This window comes from Anabrus simplex, unplaced genomic scaffold (genome assembly GCF_040414725.1).
Source record: "Anabrus simplex isolate iqAnaSimp1 unplaced genomic scaffold, ASM4041472v1 ctg00000130.1, whole genome shotgun sequence".
In the NCBI taxonomy this organism is placed as follows: Eukaryota; Metazoa; Arthropoda; class Insecta; order Orthoptera; family Tettigoniidae; genus Anabrus; species Anabrus simplex.
In genome coordinates this window covers 1-25,649 of record NW_027130079.1, presented here as the reverse complement: position 1 = coordinate 25,649, position 25,649 = coordinate 1, and the positions used below count along the sequence as shown (strand labels likewise).

Below are 25,649 nucleotides of genomic sequence, written 5' to 3'. Positions count from 1 at the left end.
CTCCCACTTTACTGACTATTCCGATAGGGACGAGTGTTTTGACTATTTTGTCTTCCCCTGCAAGGTAAACGTCTCTCTCTCTCTCTCTCACACACACACACACACACACACACAGAGAGAGACGGAGAGACAGACATACATGCATAAATAAGTATGAACCTATGTCCGCGACCATTACAAGAGCTTCTTCTTATTATTATAATAATAATAATAATAATAATAATTATTATTATTATTATTATTATTTGGTGACTTACCCACAAGAGCTTGAGGGCAGGAGTGGTGACAATGAAAAACAACCACAAACATACATATTTTATTATTACATACATACATACATACATACATACATACATACATACATATATACATAACATTATAATAATTAGGGTACACAGAATACGTGTTTAACATTACAGTAGTGAGAAAAAAGTCAGACCAACAAACATACAAGGAAATAAACAAAGACATAGGCCACAGTACATATCTTACATCGATACATAATAATAATAATATTATTATTATTATTATAATACAACATTTTAATAAACAAGTAATAAAATGAACAAGTACCAGAATATTGAACTTATTTTTGCTTTTTTCTTTTAGGGTGGGCCGATCCCGACTGTACTGCAATGCCGGGCCAACCCGTGACAGAGGTGGAGCAAGCCCCTAGCACTCCGTCGATTTCCAAAAATAAGTTTAATATTCTGGTCGTGCGATGCACGACGTATCAGATATTAAGCTGATAAGAACAGATACTACACTTTGATCTTAGCCAAGAGGCCGAGAAGCGATAGCGTCGCGACGCAAAAAGCGTTTGATAGTAGTCCAAAGGGGTGCCTAGGCGAGGTACACACGCCATCTTACCCCGGAAGGACGTTGCGAAAGTAGAAATTGGCGGGAAACTTGTAGTACTCTTTGTATCGTCTTGGGCTTGTGGAGGCGCTAGGGGTGGTAGTTGAGCAATAGTCCCAAGGTCACACGGCATCGCATAGTGCGGAGTAGTAGTACAGGTAAGGGTAGAATGGCGTCCGAGAGTTGCGTGAGGAGCCATCTGCTGAGGAGAAGAAGAAAGGAGCCTGTCCCATTTGACTGTTTGTGACACCCGCGCGCTCTGTTGGCGGTTTGAGGAAGCAGAGGTGCGGACGGCGTGGTCCGTTGCCTAGGCCCATTTGACGCCATACTCAGGGGTAGCAGTGAACCGAGTGTCGAGATGGAGAGGGCTGCGAGTAGTTTGAACCGAAAGTGCAGGGTAGTGGTGTTCGTCCGAGGGAAGTCGCCGCTTTTGACCGTTGGTAAAATGGGGCATAGAGGAGAGGCTGTAGGCTCCCCCTGTCGATATGCGGCCCCTTATAGGTTTGGCAAGTCGTATAACCGGGGCTCGTCATACTTACCTGGCGTAGGGGTTACCGTGATCAACAAGGCGGTTCCCCCAGGGTGAGGCCCTTGCATTGCACTTCGCTTGGGTTGACCCCTGCGAATACCCCAAATGTGGGTATCTCGGGCGCGTAATTTTTGGTAGTCGGGACTGCGTTCGCGCTGTCCCGGACTTTTTAGTAAAGAAACAAAAATTTGTGACGAAGGGGTTCGTTTTGGTAATTGTTTAGTGAAGAGAAATAAAGCTTGTGATTTTTACACTTTCCCTTGTTTTGCTGAAACTTCCGAACAATGTCCTTGAGCTGTACGGTGCATGAGGGTATACTCCTGTTGCTAAGTTACGGAAAGGTCCTTTCTCATAACGTAGCAGAGCGGGGGTTACCTTAAAAAAAAAAAAAAAAAGAAAAAGAAAGAAATACATCCTCCCTCCCACTTTACTGACTATTCCGATAGGGACGAGTGTTTTGACTATTTTGTCTTCCCCTGCAAGGTAAACGTCTCTCTCTCTCTCTCTCACACACACACACACACACACACACAGAGAGAGACGGAGAGACAGACATACATGCATAAATAAGTATGAACCTATGTCCGCGACCATTACAAGAGCTTTCTTCTTATTATTATAATAATAATAATAATAATAATAATAATTATTATTATTATTATTATTTGGTGACTTACCCACAAGAGCTTGAGGGCAGGAGTGGTGACAATGAAAAACAACCACAAACATACATATTTTATTATTACATACATACATACATACATACATACATACATACATACATATATACATAACATTATAATAATTAGGGTACACAGAATACGTGTTTAACATTACAGTAGTGAGAAAAAAGTCAGACCAACAAACATACAAGGAAATAAACAAAGACATAGGCCACAGTACATATCTTACATCGATACATAATAATAATAATATTATTATTATTATTATAATACAACATTTTAATAAACAAGTAATAAAATGAACAAGTACCAGAATATTGAACTTATTTTTGCTTTTTTCTTTTAGGGTGGGCCGATCCCGACTGTACTGCAATGCCGGGCCAACCCGTGACAGAGGTGGAGCAAGCCCCTAGCACTCCGTCGATTTCCAAAAATAAGTTTAATATTCTGGTCGTGCGATGCACGACGTATCAGATATTAAGCTGATAAGAACAGATACTACACTTTGATCTTAGCCAAGAGGCCGAGAAGCGATAGCGTCGCGACGCAAAAAGCGTTTGATAGTAGTCCAAAGGGGTGCCTAGGCGAGGTACACACGCCATCTTACCCCGGAAGGACGTTGCGAAAGTAGAAATTGGCGGGAAACTTGTAGTACTCTTTGTATCGTCTTGGGCTTGTGGAGGCGCTAGGGGTGGTAGTTGAGCAATAGTCCCAAGGTCACACGGCATCGCATAGTGCGGAGTAGTAGTACAGGTAAGGGTAGAATGGCGTCCGAGAGTTGCGTGAGGAGCCATCTGCTGAGGAGAAGAAGAAAGGAGCCTGTCCCATTTGACTGTTTGTGACACCCGCGCGCTCTGTTGGCGGTTTGAGGAAGCAGAGGTGCGGACGGCGTGGTCCGTTGCCTAGGCCCATTTGACGCCATACTCAGGGGTAGCAGTGAACCGAGTGTCGAGATGGAGAGGGCTGCGAGTAGTTTGAACCGAAAGTGCAGGGTAGTGGTGTTCGTCCGAGGGAAGTCGCCGCTTTTGACCGTTGGTAAAATGGGGCATAGAGGAGAGGCTGTAGGCTCCCCCTGTCGATATGCGGCCCCTTATAGGTTTGGCAAGTCGTATAACCGGGGCTCGTCATACTTACCTGGCGTAGGGGTTACCGTGATCAACAAGGCGGTTCCCCCAGGGTGAGGCCCTTGCATTGCACTTCGCTTGGGTTGACCCCTGCGAATACCCCAAATGTGGGTATCTCGGGCGCGTAATTTTTGGTAGTCGGGACTGCGTTCGCGCTGTCCCGGACTTTTTAGTAAAGAAACAAAAATTTGTGACGAAGGGGTTCGTTTTGGTAATTGTTTAGTGAAGAGAAATAAAGCTTGTGATTTTTACACTTTCCCTTGTTTTGCTGAAACTTCCGAACAATGTCCTTGAGCTGTACGGTGCATGAGGGTATACTCCTGTTGCTAAGTTACGGAAAGGTCCTTTCTCATAACGTAGCAGAGCGGGGGTTACCCTTAAAAAAAAAAAAAAAAAAGAAAAAGAAAGAAATACATCCTCCCTCCCACTTTACTGACTATTCCGATAGGGACGAGTGTTTTGACTATTTTGTCTTCCCCTGCAAGGTAAACGTCTCTCTCTCTCTCTCTCACACACACACACACACACACACACAGAGAGAGACGGAGAGACAGACATACATGCATAAATAAGTATGAACCTATGTCCGCGACCATTACAAGAGCTTCTTCTTATTATTATAATAATAATAATAATAATAATAATTATTATTATTATTATTATTATTTGGTGACTTACCCACAAGAGCTTGAGGGCAGGAGTGGTGACAATGAAAAACAACCACAAACATACATATTTTATTATTACATACATACATACATACATACATACATACATACATACATATATACATAACATTATAATAATTAGGGTACACAGAATACGTGTTTAACATTACAGTAGTGAGAAAAAAGTCAGACCAACAAACATACAAGGAAATAAACAAAGACATAGGCCACAGTACATATCTTACATCGATACATAATAATAATAATATTATTATTATTATTATAATACAACATTTTAATAAACAAGTAATAAAATGAACAAGTACCAGAATATTGAACTTATTTTTGCTTTTTTCTTTTAGGGTGGGCCGATCCCGACTGTACTGCAATGCCGGGCCAACCCGTGACAGAGGTGGAGCAAGCCCCTAGCACTCCGTCGATTTCCAAAAATAAGTTTAATATTCTGGTCGTGCGATGCACGACGTATCAGATATTAAGCTGATAAGAACAGATACTACACTTTGATCTTAGCCAAGAGGCCGAGAAGCGATAGCGTCGCGACGCAAAAAGCGTTTGATAGTAGTCCAAAGGGGTGCCTAGGCGAGGTACACACGCCATCTTACCCCGGAAGGACGTTGCGAAAGTAGAAATTGGCGGGAAACTTGTAGTACTCTTTGTATCGTCTTGGGCTTGTGGAGGCGCTAGGGGTGGTAGTTGAGCAATAGTCCCAAGGTCACACGGCATCGCATAGTGCGGAGTAGTAGTACAGGTAAGGGTAGAATGGCGTCCGAGAGTTGCGTGAGGAGCCATCTGCTGAGGAGAAGAAGAAAGGAGCCTGTCCCATTTGACTGTTTGTGACACCCGCGCGCTCTGTTGGCGGTTTGAGGAAGCAGAGGTGCGGACGGCGTGGTCCGTTGCCTAGGCCCATTTGACGCCATACTCAGGGGTAGCAGTGAACCGAGTGTCGAGATGGAGAGGGCTGCGAGTAGTTTGAACCGAAAGTGCAGGGTAGTGGTGTTCGTCCGAGGGAAGTCGCCGCTTTTGACCGTTGGTAAAATGGGGCATAGAGGAGAGGCTGTAGGCTCCCCCTGTCGATATGCGGCCCCTTATAGGTTTGGCAAGTCGTATAACCGGGGCTCGTCATACTTACCTGGCGTAGGGGTTACCGTGATCAACAAGGCGGTTCCCCCAGGGTGAGGCCCTTGCATTGCACTTCGCTTGGGTTGACCCCTGCGAATACCCCAAATGTGGGTATCTCGGGCGCGTAATTTTTGGTAGTCGGGACTGCGTTCGCGCTGTCCCGGACTTTTTAGTAAAGAAACAAAAATTTGTGACGAAGGGGTTCGTTTTGGTAATTGTTTAGTGAAGAGAAATAAAGCTTGTGATTTTTACACTTTCCCTTGTTTTGCTGAAACTTCCGAACAATGTCCTTGAGCTGTACGGTGCATGAGGGTATACTCCTGTTGCTAAGTTACGGAAAGGTCCTTTCTCATAACGTAGCAGAGCGGGGGTTACCCTTAAAAAAAAAAAAAAAAAGAAAAAGAAAGAAATACATCCTCCCTCCCACTTTACTGACTATTCCGATAGGGACGAGTGTTTTGACTATTTTGTCTTCCCCTGCAAGGTAAACGTCTCTCTCTCTCTCTCTCACACACACACACACACACACACACAGAGAGAGACGGAGAGACAGACATACATGCATAAATAAGTATGAACCTATGTCCGCGACCATTACAAGAGCTTCTTCTTATTATTATAATAATAATAATAATAATAATAATTATTATTATTATTATTATTATTTGGTGACTTACCCACAAGAGCTTGAGGGCAGGAGTGGTGACAATGAAAAACAACCACAAACATACATATTTTATTATTACATACATACATACATACATACATACATACATACATACATATATACATAACATTATAATAATTAGGGTACACAGAATACGTGTTTAACATTACAGTAGTGAGAAAAAAGTCAGACCAACAAACATACAAGGAAATAAACAAAGACATAGGCCACAGTACATATCTTACATCGATACATAATAATAATAATATTATTATTATTATTATAATACAACATTTTAATAAACAAGTAATAAAATGAACAAGTACCAGAATATTGAACTTATTTTTGCTTTTTTCTTTTAGGGTGGGCCGATCCCGACTGTACTGCAATGCCGGGCCAACCCGTGACAGAGGTGGAGCAAGCCCCTAGCACTCCGTCGATTTCCAAAAATAAGTTTAATATTCTGGTCGTGCGATGCACGACGTATCAGATATTAAGCTGATAAGAACAGATTTCTTGTTTCAAAAAAGGTGTTTCAAAAAAAATATTTGCTCGGTCTGTTCAACCAAGAGCGAAGATGTCATCCACTATGCCGATTGGTCACCCCAGTCAAAATGAAGTTTTGGCCTGGGGTATTAGCGACATAGGCGTCATCGGGGCTGGTATATGGCCCTGGGGTGGCCATTCCCCCTTGGTTTGTCAAATCCGGTAACACGCGATGGATACCGAACCGATGACAAACTTCGCCCATGGGTTAAACCCGCTCTAGGCCAAGTCAAAGCATAGTTCCGCTCGACACCACCGGCACGAAGCCCCCATTAAGGTGGCTATCAGCATTAAGCTGATAAGAACAGATACTACACTTTGATCTTAGCCAAGAGGCCGAGAAGCGATAGCGTCGCGACGCAAAAAGCGTTTGATAGTAGTCCAAAGGGGTGCCTAGGCGAGGTACACACGCCATCTTACCCCGGAAGGACGTTGCGAAAGTAGAAATTGGCGGGAAACTTGTAGTACTCTTTGTATCGTCTTGGGCTTGTGGAGGCGCTAGGGGTGGTAGTTGAGCAATAGTCCCAAGGTCACACGGCATCGCATAGTGCGGAGTAGTAGTACAGGTAAGGGTAGAATGGCGTCCGAGAGTTGCGTGAGGAGCCATCTGCTGAGGAGAAGAAGAAAGGAGCCTGTCCCATTTGACTGTTTGTGACACCCGCGCGCTCTGTTGGCGGTTTGAGGAAGCAGAGGTGCGGACGGCGTGGTCCGTTGCCTAGGCCCATTTGACGCCATACTCAGGGGTAGCAGTGAACCGAGTGTCGAGATGGAGAGGGCTGCGAGTAGTTTGAACCGAAAGTGCAGGGTAGTGGTGTTCGTCCGAGGGAAGTCGCCGCTTTTGACCGTTGGTAAAATGGGGCATAGAGGAGAGGCTGTAGGCTCCCCCTGTCGATATGCGGCCCCTTATAGGTTTGGCAAGTCGTATAACCGGGGCTCGTCATACTTACCTGGCGTAGGGGTTACCGTGATCAACAAGGCGGTTCCCCCAGGGTGAGGCCCTTGCATTGCACTTCGCTTGGGTTGACCCCTGCGAATACCCCAAATGTGGGTATCTCGGGCGCGTAATTTTTGGTAGTCGGGACTGCGTTCGCGCTGTCCCGGACTTTTTAGTAAAGAAACAAAAATTTGTGACGAAGGGGTTCGTTTTGGTAATTGTTTAGTGAAGAGAAATAAAGCTTGTGATTTTTACACTTTCCCTTGTTTTGCTGAAACTTCCGAACAATGTCCTTGAGCTGTACGGTGCATGAGGGTATACTCCTGTTGCTAAGTTACGGAAAGGTCCTTTCTCATAACGTAGCAGAGCGGGGGTTACCCTTAAAAAAAAAAAAAAAAAGAAAAAGAAAGAAATACATCCTCCCTCCCACTTTACTGACTATTCCGATAGGGACGAGTGTTTTGACTATTTTGTCTTCCCCTGCAAGGTAAACGTCTCTCTCTCTCTCTCTCACACACACACACACACACACACACAGAGAGAGACGGAGAGACAGACATACATGCATAAATAAGTATGAACCTATGTCCGCGACCATTACAAGAGCTTCTTCTTATTATTATAATAATAATAATAATAATAATAATTATTATTATTATTATTATTATTTGGTGACTTACCCACAAGAGCTTGAGGGCAGGAGTGGTGACAATGAAAAACAACCACAAACATACATATTTTATTATTACATACATACATACATACATACATACATACATACATACATATATACATAACATTATAATAATTAGGGTACACAGAATACGTGTTTAACATTACAGTAGTGAGAAAAAAGTCAGACCAACAAACATACAAGGAAATAAACAAAGACATAGGCCACAGTACATATCTTACATCGATACATAATAATAATAATATTATTATTATTATTATAATACAACATTTTAATAAACAAGTAATAAAATGAACAAGTACCAGAATATTGAACTTATTTTTGCTTTTTTCTTTTAGGGTGGGCCGATCCCGACTGTACTGCAATGCCGGGCCAACCCGTGACAGAGGTGGAGCAAGCCCCTAGCACTCCGTCGATTTCCAAAAATAAGTTTAATATTCTGGTCGTGCGATGCACGACGTATCAGATATTAAGCTGATAAGAACAGAAATTTTTTTTTTATTAAACAATGTTTTAAGAAAATTTACAAAGAAAATAACAAACTACACAACAATTCCATAATATAAAAACTGGCATAAAAATGTCCAGGACTGTTCTTTTATATTATGATCACTACACTATACTGCACTTCACTACACACACTACAAACTCACTACATCGCTGTAGTCCGTCATAATCGGTAAAGCAGTCTCTTTCTGCCTCACTGTCACAACCACGGCCTCATGTGACCTTACTACCCCGGTATTCACCTTGAGAGGCTGAGGGAAACCGTGGGAAAACCCCAGTCAGGGTACTTGGTCATCTCTGTCGGACACCGGTGATGTGCTCCACATAGATGTCGCGAGTGAAGCTAATTGTGTCCGACACACATAGTTTCTTGAAGAGATTCAGGTATCTTTTGCTGCAGATGGAACGCAGCACTTTGTCATTAGCTGGGTCCCAAGATCCCAAAGACCCAACTAAGATGGCATCAATCTCCACCGATTCAAAACGAGCACGAAGAGCCGTCGCCAAGGTAGCGTATTTCTCTCTTTTGGCCTGTCTGGCATCTTCAAAAGCAGATCTTCTATTATCAAATGGGATTGATATATCCAAAATGAGAGCTTTTCCGTTTTTGACGATAACCAGGTCTGGTCGTAAGTTGTCGTGTACCACCTGGTTCTCACTGAGGATATTGAACCTTGTAGCGGCTGCCCTTTTAACCCTGTTGACTACAGCATTGTGTCTCTGCTGATAGAGTGCAGAGTATCTCATGCAATGATTGGCTACATGAGGCAGGGTTTCATTTTCGTAACCGCATCTCCTACACTTCTTGTTGCCATCAGATGTAGATCGGCGACTCCCATTGAGCGGTAGAAGGTTTAGCCTAGCTCGGTGGATAAATCTCCAGTCTGCAAATCTGGTGTACAGACCGGTCCTCAAGAAGTGGGAGCTGGATGAGTCAGCGGCTACGCAATCCATAACTTTTCCTTGATTGGGCAAATTGACCAGTCTATTAAGGTGCTTCGACTGAAGGTTTGTTCTGAGGGTCTTCAGCACCTTATGACGGTCATTACCGTACAAGGTCTTATCATTGATTTTAATGCTTGGGACGAAGTCCTCCATTTTCCATGTGACTTGGTTTCTCGCCGATGCCTTTCTAGCTTGAGTCCAGACGGATTGAAGAGGATTAGAGTTCCGTCTGAACTCACCTTCATTGTTGCCATTCAAGTACGCAGAAAGATCATCATCTCTAGTTGGTCTTCCAATCCTCTTCTGGACCAAGATCTTGAGGTCCTCTAGTGCAAGCTCAGCAGTGCACCGATCAGTAGAGGTTAACAGCTTAAAAGCATTATCGATGAGATGGAAGTCGGAATCATTTTCTGCTACAGGCAACCCAATGCATCCTGACTTAGTAGGGCCATAGAGGTAGTCGTTAGAGGCCTCTTGAGATAAGTATAAGGTCTTCTTTACTTCGGCCTTAATAAAACTGTCAAGTTTCGACCACTCACCCTTATTGTGTTGTGCATTCCTCATTATAAATTGTAATGAAGGATAGAAAAAGGCCTTCAAGGCATCAATTCGTTGCCAAGGAGCTAGCTTAGATTGTAGTAACTTCTGTGCAATTAAGATGACATCAGCAAGCTCCTTGGTGTTGGATGAGATGTGGAATCCAACCGGTTTCCCCAGGAACTTTTCAAATTCACCATCTTGAAGTGCTCTAATTTCTTCATCTCCTATTTTAAACACAGAATTTCTCGTTCCAACTGGGGTCTCTCCAGACAGATGTAAACTGAAGGACTTCGATGCTTTTAGTTTGATGTTAATTTTCTTGGATAAAGTATCGATGACATTAATATTATCTTGCAGTTTCGTCGGATCGTCTGACAAAAGGACAATGTCATCAGCATAAGCGAGAATCTGATGTTCTGAGTTCTCGCTCTGAATACTTCTTATAATGGGGTCAATCACAAGGTTGAAGAGAAGACCGCTCATTGGGCAACCTTGTCTTACACCACACTCGATGGAAATATTTTCTGTGACCCCATTGCAAGTCTGTACACGGGTGGAAGAGCCCGTATACATATCCTTAATTATCTTCTTCAATTTAGCGCCAGCACCACTTCTGTCAAGCGCCGCAAAGATAGCGTCGTGCGGCACGGAGCCAAATGCATTTGAGAAGTCCAGCCAAGCTGCCAAGAACTGTCCTTTCTCACATCTTGCTTTATCAAATTTTGTTTTGAGCGTGAAGTTATGCTCAAAAACTCCGTCATGTGGCAGAAAACCCTTCTGCGCTGGCGCTAGAATTTTATTATCCATCATCCAGGTGGTAATCCTCTTAGCTAAAACACCTGAATATAGTTTATAAATAGTCCGCATGATGGCAATAGGACGCCAGTTGGTAATGTCCTGCGGATCACCTTTCTTATAAATTAAGATTGTGACTGATTTCTTCCAGTCGCTGGGGATCTTTTCATATTTCATGCAGATGTTAAAAATTCGAGCCAGCAGTGTACAGGCTGGATCAACCATCTTCCAGTGTTTATAAGTTAGACGGTCGTCCCCTGGAGCTGTGTTTTCACATTTTTGGAGGCGACTTTGAACTTCTATAGGCGTGATCCTAGAGGTGTTCACGCAAGGAGTATTCTCTGGTGGCCGAGAATTAAAGTCTGATAAGTCGCTCCTTTTACTTTCAGCAGTTTTCTTGAAGTGGGCAGTCACAATCTCGTTATCGATGTTACACCTCCGCCCGTCCTCTCCGAGGATAAGCCGCACTGCTTTCCTTCTATTGTTCCTGTATAAAGATTGAATATACTTCGGGTCGTCGGGGTCCTTTTTCTTCTGAGATGAGTCGCCTTGGTGAATAGGGATTTTAACAATATTTTGAGCATCCTCGGTGACTTTACATAGAATCCCTTCAAATCTCTGCCAGTTGGTATGGGAGATTCCTTCCCGAAGTATAGCATCTAACGCCGGAACATGGATATGGAGAGGTGACTTATCATCCACATCAATAATAGCAATATCTTCCTGGCCTGGCTGATCGTCACCGATGGGATCTTGAACAATCTCAATATCAACCAAAGGGTCTAAACCCTCTCGAGGCAAGGCGTTCTCCTCGGTGGCACAGGAAGATTGGAGAGTCAGGGACTCGGGAGGTGTACCACGCAACTCCCTCATCATTGAATCAGTCTCAAAGGAGATGGAATTATCTGAGTTACTGATCATAAAGTCAATATCAGGAGTGGTATTCAAAATAAGATCATCATCATGACCAATAATGGAGTCAACTGAGGGAGCCGTGGCCGGCCCAGACATTGTCGGCACCGGGTGGCTGTCTCCAACACAGCCCTTCTGTGGAGGCAGAGCCACAGGAACGTCGCCCGACCCGATGTCCACAAGATTGGATGGGCTCGGGATTGGTGCGGGCACAGCTCGAACTACAGCCCGTTCCGTAGCAGGCACAGCAGGGACCACAGCCTGTTCCGGTGCGGGCACAGCTGGATCGTCTACCCGTTCCTCAGTCCTCGGTGCGGGCTCAGCTGGATCATCAACCCGATCAGAAGTCACCGGTGCGGGCACAGCAGGATCATCAACCCGTACTGCAACCACCGGTGCGGGCACAGCTGGATCGTCAACCCGTACAGCAACCACCGGTGCGGGCACAGCAGGATCATCAACCCGATCTGCCATCACCGGTGCGGGCACAGCTGGATCATCAACCCGATCTGGAGCTTGGCCACCACCACCTCTCGTTCTCCTTGTTTTCCTCGTAGCCGGCTTCGGGAGGGCCACCTCATTCTGACTGCGTAGTTGCTGGTCCCGGTGCCACTGCAGATGGTTCCTAAGTCCCCCGGTGGTCGGGAACGTCTTCTCACACTCCTTGCAGGCATAGGCGAAGATGGTAACACTTTCACGTGCACGCCGTAATGCCTGTGGAGTAGAAGATCTACACGAGTGACTTGTAGGACGGAGGCCTAACTCACTACTACATTTACAACAAATATTAATTGTAGAAGTGATACGGATGCCATGGTTCCGCTCCAAGTGCCTCTCCAGGGACCTCCGTGTGGCCGTCCAGTCCTTGGCTTTGAACGTGGACCTGCAATTAAATTCAGTACAGTCAAAAAAGTCCGCAGGTGGATGGCGGACAATCAGAGTAGCTTCCCGGCGCCGCACAGGAAGGAGAATGTCATCATCTGGGTGAACATCATTAGCACGATCCTGGAAATCACTCATAAAGTAAAAGAAATAAAAATTATAGTGAAAAAGAACGATACAATACAGACCACAGCATCATGTAGTTGGAATATCAAAGTCGAAGGCCGTTACCAGGCAACCTCGTGCGGGTGGAGTGCACTACCAGGCAAGGCAATGGCTGCCTTAATGGTCCGGCTGCTAGGTAACTTAGCAACACCTTTAGTGCACCATCTAATTCATAGTTTCCATGGTATCTGAAATTAAACCAAAAAGGGAGACTCTTAGGACAAGCGAGTTCCTAAGCAACGCAAGTTATCTATGGAATTTAATGTAAACAAAGAATATGGCGGACTTAGGGCAAGCAAAATAAACCAATTTAAACCCTTAAAAGATAAATAAAACCACCACACACGAACAAGATAACACTAAACGCAATAGAAGACACTTAAAACTACACAAATACTCCCTGGAAACTATGAAATAACACCAAGATCACGTAGAAAGCACACTAAAATCACAGAGCGAAACTACACAAGATCTTCACGGCCTCCTACACTTTGATCTTAGCCAAGAGGCCGAGAAGCGATAGCGTCGCGACCAACCAAGGGGGATGTTTTCATTCCCCTCCCCGAAGGGGAGGGGCGGGCCACCTAGAAGGTAACGCCTTCTCTCTGGCCAGGAGATTTGGCGGGGTTCGGGGATTTGGAGTGGTTTGAAGTTAGAGAGGGGCGGTGTTAGGTTTTTGTGAGGTGGGGGTGTTTGGCCTCCTGGCTAAGGGTGCAGTACCTGCTCTTGTGCTTTTTATTGAATTTTTACTAAAGATACATTTTGTTACAATACATGTTTGGTTTACAATATAAATGAGATTACAGATACATATAGAGATTACAATGAGATTTTACATAAAGTGGTGGTATTGTTGCGGGTTGGACGTGGTGTTAAGGTAGGTTTGGGATGTTAGGAAGTGGAGGGTTGTTGTGATGTTGGTGATGGAGGTGGCTAATAGTCGGAGAAGGTCTAGTATTGGGAGGGGTGGTATAAAGTAGTTGGTTTGAGGAATGGGTGGATGGATGACTGGTGGTGGGGTTGGGGGTGGCGGTGGGCGTGGGCGGCGGTGGGAGTTGTTAGAAGGTATACGGGTGGGTGGGGGTGGGGAGCGGGACTGCTCTACTCGGTGGTACTGAGAGTTGACTCGGACGCCGGTGGTGACGAGGTGGTGTACATCTTCTTCAGCAGGGAGATGGATGCGGACCATGTATGTCGGGCCGTTCCTGTTGAATATTCTGAATGCTCTGAGGGCTGGGATGCCTGCTGTTTTGAGTTGCTCGAGGATGTCGCTTGTGGTTATTGAAGGGTCAATGCCCCGGATGACACAACTCGGTGCTGGCTGCTGGGGTGCTGGTGGAGTGGCAGTTGCTTCTTCTTGTTGTATGACTGGCTGAGCAGTGCTGGTTGGTTCTACTTGGTTGGGCGTTGTTTCTTCTTGAGGTGTGATGGTTGCGTCTACTCTGTTGACAGGGGATTGCTGGGTGCTAGGTTGTGAGGGACTGAGGGGGGTGATGGGTATTGACATTATGGGAGAGGGGTGCATGGAAGTGGTGGTAGTAATGATAGAGGTGTGGGTAGGAGTGATGGCCGAGGTAGTGATGGTAGTAGTGGTAGTGGTTATTGATATGGACGAAATGGCGGAGGGAGGTGGTGGGGGTTCCTGGGTTGCGGGTTGATTTTCTATGACAGTGGGAAGAGTGTTGGGGTTTTCATCCAGTTGCTGCATTATATAGTCCGGTGTTGGTACCACTGTGTATATCCTGTTGTTTATTCTTGCTCCGTCGACTTCCATAACTGATGCGTCAACGTCATTTCTAAGGTAGACCAGGACTTGCGTAGACGGTTGAGAAGTAGCGCTGTCCAGGAGTCTGCGGACATCGTAGACTCGGAGGCCGGCTTTCCGTAATTGGGTCCTGATGACATGTTCTGATAGGCTGGTTTCTACACCTGTGATGAGGGAGAGATAATACATGATTTTGTGGGGAGGCGACAACCAACTAGGAGTCTGCCTATTTCTGCTTGTGTGGGCCGACTGGGTTGCGATTTTTGAGTTGAGGGCACCCCAGCCGAAAAAAATACAGGTGTTGAGTTGATCCCGCGTCGCGACGCAAAAAGCGTTTGATAGTAGTCCAAAGGGGTGCCTAGGCGAGGTACACACGCCATCTTACCCCGGAAGGACGTTGCGAAAGTAGAAATTGGCGGGAAACTTGTAGTACTCTTTGTATCGTCTTGGGCTTGTGGAGGCGCTAGGGGTGGTAGTTGAGCAATAGTCCCAAGGTCACACGGCATCGCATAGTGCGGAGTAGTAGTACAGGTAAGGGTAGAATGGCGTCCGAGAGTTGCGTGAGGAGCCATCTGCTGAGGAGAAGAAGAAAGGAGCCTGTCCCATTTGACTGTTTGTGACACCCGCGCGCTCTGTTGGCGGTTTGAGGAAGCAGAGGTGCGGACGGCGTGGTCCGTTGCCTAGGCCCATTTGACGCCATACTCAGGGGTAGCAGTGAACCGAGTGTCGAGATGGAGAGGGCTGCGAGTAGTTTGAACCGAAAGTGCAGGGTAGTGGTGTTCGTCCGAGGGAAGTCGCCGCTTTTGACCGTTGGTAAAATGGGGCATAGAGGAGAGGCTGTAGGCTCCCCCTGTCGATATGCGGCCCCTTATAGGTTTGGCAAGTCGTATAACCGGGGCTCGTCATACTTACCTGGCGTAGGGGTTACCGTGATCAACAAGGCGGTTCCCCCAGGGTGAGGCCCTTGCATTGCACTTCGCTTGGGTTGACCCCTGCGAATACCCCAAATGTGGGTATCTCGGGCGCGTAATTTTTGGTAGTCGGGACTGCGTTCGCGCTGTCCCGGACTTTTTAGTAAAGAAACAAAAATTTGTGACGAAGGGGTTCGTTTTGGTAATTGTTTAGTGAAGAGAAATAAAGCTTGTGATTTTTACACTTTCCCTTGTTTTGCTGAAACTTCCGAACAATGTCCTTGAGCTGTACGGTGCATGAGGGTATACTCCTGTTGCTAAGTTACGGAAAGGTCCTTTCTCATAACGTAGCAGAGCGGGGGTTACCCTTAAAAAAAAAAAAAAAAAGAAAAAGAAAGAAATACATCCTCCCTCCCACTTTACTGACTATTCCGATAGGGACGAGTGTTTTGACTATTTTGTCTTCCCCTGCAAGGTAAACGTCTCTCTCTCTCTCTCTCACACACACACACACACACACACACAGAGAGAGACGGAGAGACAGACATACATGCATAAATAAGTATGAACCTATGTCCGCGACCATTACAAGAGCTTCTTCTTATTATTATAATAATAATAATAATAATAATTATTATTATTATTATTATTATTATTTGGTGACTTACCCACAAGAGCTTGAGGGCAGGAGTGGTGACAATGAAAAACAACCACAAACATACATATTTTATTATTACATACATACATACATACATACATACATACATACATACATATATACATAACATTATAATAATTAGGGTACACAGAATACGTGTTTAACATTACAGTAGTGAGAAAAAAGTCAGACCAACAAACATACAAGGAAATAAACAAAGACATAGGCCACAGTACATATCTTACATCGATACATAATAATAATAATATTATTATTATTATTATAATACAACATTTTAATAAACAAGTAATAAAATGAACAAGTACCAGAATATTGAACTTATTTTTGCTTTTTTCTTTTAGGGTGGGCCGATCCCGACTGTACTGCAATGCCGGGCCAACCCGTGACAGAGGTGGAGCAAGCCCCTAGCACTCCGTCGATTTCCAAAAATAAGTTTAATATTCTGGTCGTGCGATGCACGACGTATCAGATATTAAGCTGATAAGAACAGATACTACACTTTGATCTTAGCCAAGAGGCCGAGAAGCGATAGCGTCGCGACCAAGGACCAAGGGGGATGTTTTCATTCCCCTCCCCGAAGGGGAGGGGCGGGCCACCTAGAAGGTAACGCCTTCTCTCTGGCCAGGAGATTCAGCGGGGTTTGGGGATTTAATTGGTTAAATGAGAGAGAGGGAGGGTGCTTTTATTTGGTGATGTGGGGGATTGGCCTCTTTGCTAAGGGTGTAGCATCTGCTCTTTTGCTTTTTATTGGTTCTTGTTACAATGGTTTACAATTTTGGAAGATTACAGTACAGATTTACAAATTTTGGATGATTACAGTATTGGTTTACAAGTTACACAGATTTTAATTAATAGTATTGTTGTTGGATAGGAGAAGGTGAATGGTTTGTTGATAGAAGGAGGTGATGTTAACAAGGGAAGTGAGTAGTAGGACGAGAAGGTTAGAGTTAGTAGGTGGGCTGCGATGGTGGGGGAGGCGGGGTTGGTTCCGGGGTGGGTTGGTGTTAGGGCGGGTGGATGGTTGAGGGTTAGAGCGAGAGGGTTCCACCCGGTGCTGTTTTCCGAAGAGCTGAATCCCTTGCTGTATTAGTCTTTGAGCATCTTCGGGTTGGTGGAGAAGGAGCCGCACCATGTAGGTGGGCCCGGCCGTGTTGTGGATCCTGGCTGCTTTCTTCAGGTTGAGTCCCGATCGCTGAAGTTCCTGTGTGATGATTTCCTGTGGAATGGCTGGATTGATTCCTCTAATAACGCAACTGGCAATGGACTGAGGCGCTGGTGGTGGTGTCGGCGGAGTTGCTTCGTTGGACTCGGGAGCTGGTGGTGGTGTTGCTCTTCTAGTTTCCATGGTGACGCTGGTGGCGTCTTCTTCTTCGGGCTGTAGGTTTACTGGATCAGGCTGCTTGGTGGGTTGAGGGGACATCATTATGGGTGAGGAGTGTGTCATCACTGTGGAAGTTATGGGGGTGGTGGGGCGGAGGGGAGAGGTAGCAATGGTGGTGGTGATAGTGGTAGTTGTGGTGGTGTGCGGATAGGTCAACGGATAGCGTGGAGGGGTGTATGGAGGTGGTGGCCGTGGTAATGGAGGTTGGAGTTGCTGGGGTGGCTGGGCTCTCGGGATCGGTTCGAAGTCATTTTCCATGTAGGCTGGGCATGGTTCTGCGTAGTGTGGTCTTCCATTTATGTAGATGCCCCTTCTTATGGCATTTTGGACAGCTTCTTCTGTGGGAAGTTGGATCAGGACTCGGTCGGTGGGTATAAAATCCACCAGAATACGGCTTAGGTTTAATACTGGTACTCCTTTGTTTTTGAGGTACCCGAATAAGGCAGCGTCGGTGAAGGAGTGATCTACGCCAGGAATTATGCAGTTGGGCATGTTGGAGGGAGGCCGACTTCCAGTTTGGTGTCTTGGCCTGATTATGCTTTCTTGTCACGGCTAGGGTACGAATTGGAGACTGGAGTGTTCCCTAGCCGTAGTAAAAAGTGGCATAGATCGGTTTCCGAAGTTGGAAGAGCGATGGCGTCGCGACGCAAAAAGCGTTTGATAGTAGTCCAAAGGGGTGCCTAGGCGAGGTACACACGCCATCTTACCCCGGAAGGACGTTGCGAAAGTAGAAATTGGCGGGAAACTTGTAGTACTCTTTGTATCGTCTTGGGCTTGTGGAGGCGCTAGGGGTGGTAGTTGAGCAATAGTCCCAAGGTCACACGGCATCGCATAGTGCGGAGTAGTAGTACAGGTAAGGGTAGAATGGCGTCCGAGAGTTGCGTGAGGAGCCATCTGCTGAGGAGAAGAAGAAAGGAGCCTGTCCCATTTGACTGTTTGTGACACCCGCGCGCTCTGTTGGCGGTTTGAGGAAGCAGAGGTGCGGACGGCGTGGTCCGTTGCCTAGGCCCATTTGACGCCATACTCAGGGGTAGCAGTGAACCGAGTGTCGAGATGGAGAGGGCTGCGAGTAGTTTGAACCGAAAGTGCAGGGTAGTGGTGTTCGTCCGAGGGAAGTCGCCGCTTTTGACCGTTGGTAAAATGGGGCATAGAGGAGAGGCTGTAGGCTCCCCCTGTCGATATGCGGCCCCTTATAGGTTTGGCAAGTCGTATAACCGGGGCTCGTCATACTTACCTGGCGTAGGGGTTACCGTGATCAACAAGGCGGTTCCCCCAGGGTGAGGCCCTTGCATTGCACTTCGCTTGGGTTGACCCCTGCGAATACCCCAAATGTGGGTATCTCGGGCGCGTAATTTTTGGTAGTCGGGACTGCGTTCGCGCTGTCCCGGACTTTTTAGTAAAGAAACAAAAATTTGTGACGAAGGGGTTCGTTTTGGTAATTGTTTAGTGAAGAGAAATAAAGCTTGTGATTTTTACACTTTCCCTTGTTTTGCTGAAACTTCCGAACAATGTCCTTGAGCTGTACGGTGCATGAGGGTATACTCCTGTTGCTAAGTTACGGAAAGGTCCTTTCTCATAACGTAGCAGAGCGGGGGTTACCCTTAAAAAAAAAAAAAAAAAGAAAAAGAAAGAAATACATCCTCCCTCCCACTTTACTGACTATTCCGATAGGGACGAGTGTTTTGACTATTTTGTCTTCCCCTGCAAGGTAAACGTCTCTCTCTCTCTCTCTCACACACACACACACACACACACACAGAGAGAGACGGAGAGACAGACATACATGCATAAATAAGTATGAACCTATGTCCGCGACCATTACAAGAGCTTCTTCTTATTATTATAATAATAATAATAATAATAATAATTATTATTATTATTATTATTATTTGGTGACTTACCCACAAGAGCTTGAGGGCAGGAGTGGTGACAATGAAAAACAACCACAAACATACATATTTTATTATTACATACATACATACATACATACATACATACATACATACATATATACATAACATTATAATAATTAGGGTACACAGAATACGTGTTTAACATTACAGTAGTGAGAAAAAAGTCAGACCAACAAACATACAAGGAAATAAACAAAGACATAGGCCACAGTACATATCTTACATCGATACATAATAATAATAATATTATTATTATTATTATAATACAACATTTTAATAAACAAGTAATAAAATGAACAAGTACCAGAATATTGAACTTATTTTTGCTTTTTTCTTTTAGGGTGGGCCGATCCCGACTGTACTGCAATGCCGGGCCAACCCGTGACAGAGGTGGAGCAAGCCCCTAGCACTCCGTCGATTTCCAAAAATAAGTTTAATATTCTGGTCGTGCGATGCACGACGTATCAGATATTAAGCTGATAAGAACAGATACTACACTTTGATCTTAGCCAAGAGGCCGAGAAGCGATAGCGTCGCGACGCAAAAAGCGTTTGATAGTAGTCCAAAGGGGTGCCTAGGCGAGGTACACACGCCATCTTACCCCGGAAGGACGTTGCGAAAGTAGAAATTGGCGGGAAACTTGTAGTACTCTTTGTATCGTCTTGGGCTTGTGGAGGCGCTAGGGGTGGTAGTTGAGCAATAGTCCCAAGGTCACACGGCATCGCATAGTGCGGAGTAGTAGTACAGGTAAGGGTAGAATGGCGTCCGAGAGTTGCGTGAGGAGCCATCTGCTGAGGAGAAGAAGAAAGGAGCCTGTCCCATTTGACTGTTTGTGACACCCGCGCGCTCTGTTGGCGGTTTGAGGAAGCAGAGGTGCGGACGGCGTGGTCCGTTGCCTAGGCCCATTTGACGCCATACTCAGGGGTAGCAGTGAACCGAGTGTCGAGATGGAGAGGGCTGCGAGTAGTTTGAACCGAAAGTGCAGGGTAGTGGTGTTCGTCCGAGGGAAGTCGCCGCTTTTGACCGTTGGTAAAATGGGGCATAGAGGAGAGGCTGTAGGCTCCCCCTGTCGATATGCGGCCCCTTATAGGTTTGGCAAGTCGTATAACCGGGGCTCGTCATACTTACCTGGCGTAGGGGTTACCGTGATCAACAAGGCGGTTCCCCCAGGGTGAGGCCCTTGCATTGCACTTCGCTTGGGTTGACCCCTGCGAATACCCCAAATGTGGGTATCTCGGGCGCGTAATTTTTGGTAGTCGGGACTGCGTTCGCGCTGTCCCGGACTTTTTAGTAAAGAAACAAAAATTTGTGACGAAGGGGTTCGTTTTGGTAATTGTTTAGTGAAGAGAAATAAAGCTTGTGATTTTTACACTTTCCCTTGTTTTGCTGAAACTTCCGAACAATGTCCTTGAGCTGTACGGTGCATGAGGGTATACTCCTGTTGCTAAGTTACGGAAAGGTCCTTTCTCATAACGTAGCAGAGCGGGGGTTACCCTTAAAAAAAAAAAAAAAAAGAAAAAGAAAGAAATACATCCTCCCTCCCACTTTACTGACTATTCCGATAGGGACGAGTGTTTTGACTATTTTGTCTTCCCCTGCAAGGTAAACGTCTCTCTCTCTCTCTCTCACACACACACACACACACACACACAGAGAGAGACGGAGAGACAGACATACATGCATAAATAAGTATGAACCTATGTCCGCGACCATTACAAGAGCTTCTTCTTATTATTATAATAATAATAATAATAATAATAATTATTATTATTATTATTATTATTTGGTGACTTACCCACAAGAGCTTGAGGGCAGGAGTGGTGACAATGAAAAACAACCACAAACATACATATTTTATTATTACATACATACATACATACATACATACATACATACATACATATATACATAACATTATAATAATTAGGGTACACAGAATACGTGTTTAACATTACAGTAGTGAGAAAAAAGTCAGACCAACAAACATACAAGGAAATAAACAAAGACATAGGCCACAGTACATATCTTACATCGATACATAATAATAATAATATTATTATTATTATTATAATACAACATTTTAATAAACAAGTAATAAAATGAACAAGTACCAGAATATTGAACTTATTTTTGCTTTTTTCTTTTAGGGTGGGCCGATCCCGACTGTACTGCAATGCCGGGCCAACCCGTGACAGAGGTGGAGCAAGCCCCTAGCACTCCGTCGATTTCCAAAAATAAGTTTAATATTCTGGTCGTGCGATGCACGACGTATCAGATATTAAGCTGATAAGAACAGAGTATGTTTTTCAAAAAAATGTTTGCTCGGTCTGTTCAACCAAGAGCGAAGATGTCATCCACTATGCCGATTGGTCACCCCAGTCAAAAATAGGTTTTGGCCTGGGGTATTAGCGACATAGGCGTCATCGGGGCTGGTATATGGCCCTGGGGTGGCCATTCCCCCTTGGTTTGTCAAATCCGGTAACACGCAATGGATACCGAACCGATGACAAACTTCGCCCATGGGTTGTACCCGCTCTAGGCCAAGTCAAAGCATAGTTCCGTTCGACACCACCGGCACGAAGCCCCCATTAAGGTGACTATAACAGCATTAAGCTGATAAGAACAGATACTACACTTTGATCTTAGCCAAGAGGCCGAGAAGCGATAGCGTCGCGACGCAAAAAGCGTTTGATAGTAGTCCAAAGGGGTGCCTAGGCGAGGTACACACGCCATCTTACCCCGGAAGGACGTTGCGAAAGTAGAAATTGGCGGGAAACTTGTAGTACTCTTTGTATCGTCTTGGGCTTGTGGAGGCGCTAGGGGTGGTAGTTGAGCAATAGTCCCAAGGTCACACGGCATCGCATAGTGCGGAGTAGTAGTACAGGTAAGGGTAGAATGGCGTCCGAGAGTTGCGTGAGGAGCCATCTGCTGAGGAGAAGAAGAAAGGAGCCTGTCCCATTTGACTGTTTGTGACACCCGCGCGCTCTGTTGGCGGTTTGAGGAAGCAGAGGTGCGGACGGCGTGGTCCGTTGCCTAGGCCCATTTGACGCCATACTCAGGGGTAGCAGTGAACCGAGTGTCGAGATGGAGAGGGCTGCGAGTAGTTTGAACCGAAAGTGCAGGGTAGTGGTGTTCGTCCGAGGGAAGTCGCCGCTTTTGACCGTTGGTAAAATGGGGCATAGAGGAGAGGCTGTAGGCTCCCCCTGTCGATATGCGGCCCCTTATAGGTTTGGCAAGTCGTATAACCGGGGCTCGTCATACTTACCTGGCGTAGGGGTTACCGTGATCAACAAGGCGGTTCCCCCAGGGTGAGGCCCTTGCATTGCACTTCGCTTGGGTTGACCCCTGCGAATACCCCAAATGTGGGTATCTCGGGCGCGTAATTTTTGGTAGTCGGGACTGCGTTCGCGCTGTCCCGGACTTTTTAGTAAAGAAACAAAAATTTGTGACGAAGGGGTTCGTTTTGGTAATTGTTTAGTGAAGAGAAATAAAGCTTGTGATTTTTACACTTTCCCTTGTTTTGCTGAAACTTCCGAACAATGTCCTTGAGCTGTACGGTGCATGAGGGTATACTCCTGTTGCTAAGTTACGGAAAGGTCCTTTCTCATAACGTAGCAGAGCGGGGGTTACCCTTAAAAAAAAAAAAAAAAAGAAAAAGAAAGAAATACATCCTCCCTCCCACTTTACTGACTATTCCGATAGGGACGAGTGTTTTGACTATTTTGTCTTCCCCTGCAAGGTAAACGTCTCTCTCTCTCTCTCTCACACACACACACACACACACACACAGAGAGAGACGGAGAGACAGACATACATGCATAAATAAGTATGAACCTATGTCCGCGACCATTACAAGAGCTTCTTCTTATTATTATAATAATAATAATAATAATAATAATATATTATTATTATTATTATTATTTGGTGACTTACCCACAAGAGCTTGAGGGCAGGAGTGGTGACAATGAAAAACAACCACAAACATACATATTTTATTATTACATACATACATACATACATACATACATACATACATACATATATACATAACATTATAATAATTAGGGTACACAGAATACGTGTTTAACATTACAGTAGTGAGAAAAAAGTCAGACCAACAAACATACAAGGAAATAAACAAAGACATAGGCCACAGTACATATCTTACATCGATACATAATAATAATAATATTATTATTATTATTATAATACAACATTTTAATAAACAAGTAATAAAATGAACAAGTACCAGAATATTGAACTTATTTTTGCTTTTTTCTTTTAGGGTGGGCCGATCCCGACTGTACTGCAATGCCGGGCCAACCCGTGACAGAGGTGGAGCAAGCCCCTAGCACTCCGTCGATTTCCAAAAATAAGTTTAATATTCTGGTCGTGCGATGCACGACGTATCAGATATTAAGCTGATAAGAACAGATACTACACTTTGATCTTAGCCAAGAGGCCGAGAAGCGATAGCGTCGCGACGCAAAAAGCGTTTGATAGTAGTCCAAAGGGGTGCCTAGGCGAGGTACACACGCCATCTTACCCCGGAAGGACGTTGCGAAAGTAGAAATTGGCGGGAAACTTGTAGTACTCTTTGTATCGTCTTGGGCTTGTGGAGGCGCTAGGGGTGGTAGTTGAGCAATAGTCCCAAGGTCACACGGCATCGCATAGTGCGGAGTAGTAGTACAGGTAAGGGTAGAATGGCGTCCGAGAGTTGCGTGAGGAGCCATCTGCTGAGGAGAAGAAGAAAGGAGCCTGTCCCATTTGACTGTTTGTGACACCCGCGCGCTCTGTTGGCGGTTTGAGGAAGCAGAGGTGCGGACGGCGTGGTCCGTTGCCTAGGCCCATTTGACGCCATACTCAGGGGTAGCAGTGAACCGAGTGTCGAGATGGAGAGGGCTGCGAGTAGTTTGAACCGAAAGTGCAGGGTAGTGGTGTTCGTCCGAGGGAAGTCGCCGCTTTTGACCGTTGGTAAAATGGGGCATAGAGGAGAGGCTGTAGGCTCCCCCTGTCGATATGCGGCCCCTTATAGGTTTGGCAAGTCGTATAACCGGGGCTCGTCATACTTACCTGGCGTAGGGGTTACCGTGATCAACAAGGCGGTTCCCCCAGGGTGAGGCCCTTGCATTGCACTTCGCTTGGGTTGACCCCTGCGAATACCCCAAATGTGGGTATCTCGGGCGCGTAATTTTTGGTAGTCGGGACTGCGTTCGCGCTGTCCCGGACTTTTTAGTAAAGAAACAAAAATTTGTGACGAAGGGGTTCGTTTTGGTAATTGTTTAGTGAAGAGAAATAAAGCTTGTGATTTTTACACTTTCCCTTGTTTTGCTGAAACTTCCGAACAATGTCCTTGAGCTGTACGGTGCATGAGGGTATACTCCTGTTGCTAAGTTACGGAAAGGTCCTTTCTCATAACGTAGCAGAGCGGGGGTTACCCTTAAAAAAAAAAAAAAAAAGAAAAAGAAAGAAATACATCCTCCCTCCCACTTTACTGACTATTCCGATAGGGACGAGTGTTTTGACTATTTTGTCTTCCCCTGCAAGGTAAACGTCTCTCTCTCTCTCTCTCACACACACACACACACACACACACAGAGAGAGACGGAGAGACAGACATACATGCATAAATAAGTATGAACCTATGTCCGCGACCATTACAAGAGCTTCTTCTTATTATTATAATAATAATAATAATAATAATAATTATTATTATTATTATTATTATTTGGTGACTTACCCACAAGAGCTTGAGGGCAGGAGTGGTGACAATGAAAAACAACCACAAACATACATATTTTATTATTACATACATACATACATACATACATACATACATACATACATATATACATAACATTATAATAATTAGGGTACACAGAATACGTGTTTAACATTACAGTAGTGAGAAAAAAGTCAGACCAACAAACATACAAGGAAATAAACAAAGACATAGGCCACAGTACATATCTTACATCGATACATAATAATAATAATATTATTATTATTATTATAATACAACATTTTAATAAACAAGTAATAAAATGAACAAGTACCAGAATATTGAACTTATTTTTGCTTTTTTCTTTTAGGGTGGGCCGATCCCGACTGTACTGCAATGCCGGGCCAACCCGTGACAGAGGTGGAGCAAGCCCCTAGCACTCCGTCGATTTCCAAAAATAAGTTTAATATTCTGGTCGTGCGATGCACGACGTATCAGATATTAAGCTGATAAGAACAGATTAAAGTGTTTTATTCACAAATAATAAAATTTACATTTCAAGCGTAGTTTAAGAGTAGATAAATTTGTCATAACTGGCCGTTATCAGTTCAAAGTCTATGTCTTCTTGGTGTGGCCGCATTAATATATAAAAATATATTTGTATGTACAAAGAGAGAAAAATATATAGT

The 25,649-nt window shown here is 44.9% G+C and overlaps 18 non-coding genes and 3 pseudogenes across 18 annotated transcripts; 9 read left to right on the top strand and 12 right to left on the bottom strand.

The window, feature by feature from the left end:
* Positions 1-605: 605 nt before the first annotated feature.
* LOC137503480 (U2 spliceosomal RNA) lies at positions 606-798 on the bottom strand. The gene has a single exon (XR_011019163.1). It is a non-coding gene; the product is annotated as a U2 spliceosomal RNA (small nuclear RNA).
* A 591-nt stretch (positions 799-1,389) lies between these two features.
* Positions 1,390-1,551, top strand: LOC137503550 (U1 spliceosomal RNA). The gene has a single exon (XR_011019220.1). It is a non-coding gene; the product is annotated as a U1 spliceosomal RNA (small nuclear RNA).
* Positions 1,552-2,412: 861 nt separating this feature from the next.
* LOC137503479 (U2 spliceosomal RNA) lies at positions 2,413-2,605 on the bottom strand. Its single transcript, XR_011019162.1, has one exon. It is a non-coding gene; the product is annotated as a U2 spliceosomal RNA (small nuclear RNA).
* A 591-nt stretch (positions 2,606-3,196) lies between these two features.
* Positions 3,197-3,358, top strand: LOC137503549 (U1 spliceosomal RNA). The gene has a single exon (XR_011019219.1). It is a non-coding gene; the product is annotated as a U1 spliceosomal RNA (small nuclear RNA).
* Positions 3,359-4,220: 862 nt separating this feature from the next.
* LOC137503478 (U2 spliceosomal RNA) lies at positions 4,221-4,413 on the bottom strand. The gene has a single exon (XR_011019161.1). It is a non-coding gene; the product is annotated as a U2 spliceosomal RNA (small nuclear RNA).
* Positions 4,414-5,004: 591 nt separating this feature from the next.
* On the top strand, positions 5,005-5,166 carry LOC137503548 (U1 spliceosomal RNA). Its single transcript, XR_011019218.1, has one exon. It is a non-coding gene; the product is annotated as a U1 spliceosomal RNA (small nuclear RNA).
* An 861-nt stretch (positions 5,167-6,027) lies between these two features.
* Positions 6,028-6,217, bottom strand: LOC137503496 (U2 spliceosomal RNA). The gene has a single exon (XR_011019179.1). It is a non-coding gene; the product is annotated as a U2 spliceosomal RNA (small nuclear RNA).
* A 142-nt stretch (positions 6,218-6,359) lies between these two features.
* On the bottom strand, positions 6,360-6,563 carry LOC137503506 (U2 spliceosomal RNA; annotated as a pseudogene).
* Positions 6,564-7,154: 591 nt separating this feature from the next.
* Positions 7,155-7,316, top strand: LOC137503547 (U1 spliceosomal RNA). Its single transcript, XR_011019217.1, has one exon. It is a non-coding gene; the product is annotated as a U1 spliceosomal RNA (small nuclear RNA).
* Positions 7,317-8,177: 861 nt separating this feature from the next.
* LOC137503501 (U2 spliceosomal RNA) lies at positions 8,178-8,366 on the bottom strand. The gene has a single exon (XR_011019184.1). It is a non-coding gene; the product is annotated as a U2 spliceosomal RNA (small nuclear RNA).
* Positions 8,367-15,258: 6,892 nt separating this feature from the next.
* On the top strand, positions 15,259-15,420 carry LOC137503545 (U1 spliceosomal RNA). Its single transcript, XR_011019215.1, has one exon. It is a non-coding gene; the product is annotated as a U1 spliceosomal RNA (small nuclear RNA).
* Positions 15,421-16,281: 861 nt separating this feature from the next.
* On the bottom strand, positions 16,282-16,474 carry LOC137503477 (U2 spliceosomal RNA). The gene has a single exon (XR_011019160.1). It is a non-coding gene; the product is annotated as a U2 spliceosomal RNA (small nuclear RNA).
* A 2,077-nt stretch (positions 16,475-18,551) lies between these two features.
* LOC137503544 (U1 spliceosomal RNA) lies at positions 18,552-18,713 on the top strand. Its single transcript, XR_011019214.1, has one exon. It is a non-coding gene; the product is annotated as a U1 spliceosomal RNA (small nuclear RNA).
* An 861-nt stretch (positions 18,714-19,574) lies between these two features.
* LOC137503476 (U2 spliceosomal RNA) lies at positions 19,575-19,767 on the bottom strand. Its single transcript, XR_011019159.1, has one exon. It is a non-coding gene; the product is annotated as a U2 spliceosomal RNA (small nuclear RNA).
* A 591-nt stretch (positions 19,768-20,358) lies between these two features.
* LOC137503543 (U1 spliceosomal RNA) lies at positions 20,359-20,520 on the top strand. Its single transcript, XR_011019213.1, has one exon. It is a non-coding gene; the product is annotated as a U1 spliceosomal RNA (small nuclear RNA).
* Positions 20,521-21,381: 861 nt separating this feature from the next.
* On the bottom strand, positions 21,382-21,556 carry LOC137503502 (U2 spliceosomal RNA; annotated as a pseudogene).
* Positions 21,557-21,698: 142 nt separating this feature from the next.
* On the bottom strand, positions 21,699-21,904 carry LOC137503507 (U2 spliceosomal RNA; annotated as a pseudogene).
* A 591-nt stretch (positions 21,905-22,495) lies between these two features.
* Positions 22,496-22,657, top strand: LOC137503542 (U1 spliceosomal RNA). Its single transcript, XR_011019212.1, has one exon. It is a non-coding gene; the product is annotated as a U1 spliceosomal RNA (small nuclear RNA).
* Positions 22,658-23,519: 862 nt separating this feature from the next.
* On the bottom strand, positions 23,520-23,712 carry LOC137503475 (U2 spliceosomal RNA). The gene has a single exon (XR_011019158.1). It is a non-coding gene; the product is annotated as a U2 spliceosomal RNA (small nuclear RNA).
* A 591-nt stretch (positions 23,713-24,303) lies between these two features.
* Positions 24,304-24,465, top strand: LOC137503541 (U1 spliceosomal RNA). Its single transcript, XR_011019211.1, has one exon. It is a non-coding gene; the product is annotated as a U1 spliceosomal RNA (small nuclear RNA).
* An 861-nt stretch (positions 24,466-25,326) lies between these two features.
* Positions 25,327-25,514, bottom strand: LOC137503500 (U2 spliceosomal RNA). The gene has a single exon (XR_011019183.1). It is a non-coding gene; the product is annotated as a U2 spliceosomal RNA (small nuclear RNA).
* Positions 25,515-25,649: the final 135 nt, after the last annotated feature.